Source organism: Chanos chanos, chromosome 6 (assembly GCF_902362185.1).
Source record: "Chanos chanos chromosome 6, fChaCha1.1, whole genome shotgun sequence".
NCBI lineage: Eukaryota > Metazoa > Chordata > Actinopteri > Gonorynchiformes > Chanidae > Chanos > Chanos chanos.
In genome coordinates, this window is record NC_044500.1 from 575,001 (window position 1) to 578,097 (window position 3,097).

The following is a 3,097-nucleotide window of genomic DNA, read 5'->3' on the forward strand; positions in this document are numbered from 1 at the left end:
ATGTTAATGGAGTGTTTTGATGTCAGTAGGGTGTTTTGATGTTAATGGAGTGTTTTGATGTGAGTGGAGTGTTTTGATGTGAATGGAGTGTTTTGATGTGAGTGGAGTGTTTTGATGTGAGTAGAGTGTTTTGATGTGAGTGGAGTGTTTTGATGTGAGTGTAGTGTTTTGATGTTAATGGGGTGTTTTGATGTGAATGGAGTGTTTTGATGTGAGTAGGGTGTTTTGATGTGAGTGGAGTGTTTTGATGTGAGTGGAGTGTTTTGATGTTAATGGGGTGTTTTGATGTGTATGGAGTGTTTTGATGTGAGTAGGGTGTTTTGATGTGAGTGGAGTGTTTTGATGTGAGTGGAGTGTTTTGATGTTAATGGGGTGTTTTGATGTGAATGGAGTGTTTTGATGTGAGTAGGGTGTTTTGATGTGAGTGGAGTGTTTTGATGTGAGTGGAGTGTGTTGATGTAAATGGAGTGTTTTGATGTGAGTGGAGTGTTTTGATGTGAGTAGAGTGTTTTGATGTGAGTGGAGTGTTTTGATGTGAATGGAGTGTTTTGATGTGAATGGAGTGTTTTGATGTGAGTGGAGTGTTTTGATTTTAATGGAGTGTTTTGATGTTAATGGAGTGTTTTGATGTGAGTGGAGTGTTTTGATGTGAGTAGGGTGTTTTGATGTGAGTGGAGTGTTTTGATGTGAGTGGAGTGTTTTGATGTGAGTAGGGTGTTTTGATGTGAGTGGAGTGTTTTGATGTGAGTGGAGTGTTTTGATGTGAGTGGAGTGTTTTGATGTTAATGGAGTGTTTTGATGTGAGTAGAGTGTTTTGATGTGAGTAGAGTGTTTTGATGTGAGTGGAGTGTTTTGATGTGAGTAGGGTGTTTTGATGTGAGTGGAGTGTTTTGATGTGAGTGGAGTGTTTTGATGTGAGTGGAGTGTTTTGATGTTAATGGAGTGTTTTGATGTGAGTAGAGTGTTTTGATGTGAGTGGAGTGTTTTGATGTGAGTGGAGTGTTTTGATGTGAGTAGGGTGTTTTGATGTGAGTGGAGTGTTTTGATGTGAGTGGAGTGTTTTGATGTGAGTGGCGTGTTTTGATGTGAGTGGAGTGTTTTGATGTGAGTAGGGTGTTTTGATGTTAATGGAATGTTTGCTGGGCAAAGGGCCTCAGGTACCGTCCATGGTTCTGAAACAAAGGCCTGGCTTATCTGGCTTATCTGGCTTATCTGGCTTATCTTCTTACCACTCTGCTGACCACAGTCAGAGATGATTCATGACTGGGAGACAGGCGTGCAAATAATTACTTTATATTCAAGTGCATCAGTTTCTCCTTATTGATCTCCAATACTCCCAGTTACTATCTGGCCTTGTTCCTCTGCTCTGTTCAGAAACAGAAATGTCTTTAGTTATTTAGTAGTTAACTCCTCAGCACAGATTGCTATAGAAAACACCAGACATTTCAATTCTTAATCTGTCATGACTCTCACATGTACAAAATTTGGCTAAACTTAGTCTCTCTCTCTCTCTCTGTTTCTCTGTTGCTAGGCACGGTGTGTCCTGATGCTAAATTTGCTTCTTAGCTGCTTCTATCAGACATTAAAGTGTGTTTTCTTTTTTAAAGATGAAATTGTCTCTAAACAAATGGTCTGGACCTCTTTGTGCGGAGTATCTAACTGACAAAGCCTGGTCCTTGATTGTGTTTCACACTGAACTGGGTTAAGAGCTTTGTTAACATGGCTGTACACACGCCAGTGGATGATGAATTCTCACTCATATTAGACATTTCATATGTCTACATTAAGAGGAGAATCATCATCTTGCAATGTTGTTCCACTTGCACAATGACAATGAAGTTCTTGAATCTTGAATGTTCATTAAGTGGTCTCACGATCACTCAAACAAGATACGCGTATGTGTGTGTGTGTGTGTGCGTGTGTGTGTGTGTGCGTGCGTGTGTGTGCGTGTGCGTGTGTGTGTGTGTGTGTGTGTGTGTGTGCGTGTGTGTGTGTGTGCGTGTGTGTGTGTGTGCGTGTGAGTGTGTGTGTGTGTGTGTGTGTGTATGTGTGTGTGTGTGTGTGTGTGTGTGTAGGTGTGTGTGTGCATGTGTGTGTGTGTGTGTGTGTGTGTAAGAGGGAGAGGTAGACCGGGTTTCAGTCCTTTTTATTAACTGACACAATGAGTCCTGAGCACACACACATTCCAGTAGAAAAATGGTATTGATTTTTTTCCATAGGAGAATATGTCTCCATGTCTTTGTGTTTATGTATGTTTGTGTGTGTGTATGTGTGTGCGTGTTTATGTGTATTTGTATGTGTGTGTATGTCTCCACATCACACGAGACATCCCTTGGCAGAGCAGTTAAAAACAGCGTCAGATTCCCAGTGGTGAAGCACCCAGACTGGACCAGGGTGGATATTTACGCTTAATCAGACATCTCTAGTCCTCTTTCACAGCAAAAACACTCACCTGCTCCTTCTGAAACTCAGCAAATGGCTGTTTTCCCTCAGTGATGGAAAAGATGCGTTTTCCATCCTTTCCCCTGGAGAATAGACAGCCTAAAACACTTTCCCCTCTGCTCCCAGTTTACTCACATACAGTAGCAATTACTCTGATCCAAGGTGCTGCTGTGTCGCTGTTAGTCAGCTGGGGAGGGAAGTGTAGGGACAGAAGTGTTATATTGATTGTCTTTTCCCATGAGTAATGCCCCCAACTAGAGGAGGAAAGGAGAGAACTTGTCCTCCATTTTACACAGATGGTTATTGGTGTTATTAGTGTTATTAGTGTTATTAATATTATTGGTGTTATTCGTGTTATAAGTGTTATTAATGTTATGGGTGTTATTCAGGTTTTTAATGTTATTAGTGTTAGTAATGGTAGTAATGTTAATAACGCCATTTGTGTTTTTAATGTTGTTAGTACTATCAATGTTATCAGTGTTAGTAATGTTATTAATACTAGCAATGTTATCAGTGTTAGTAATTTTATCAGTGTTAGTAATGTTTTTAGTGTTAGTAATCTTATTAATATTAGTAATGGTATCAGTGTTAGTACTGTTATTAGTGTTATAAATGTTATCAGTGTTAGTAATGTTACTAGTATTAGTAATGTTAT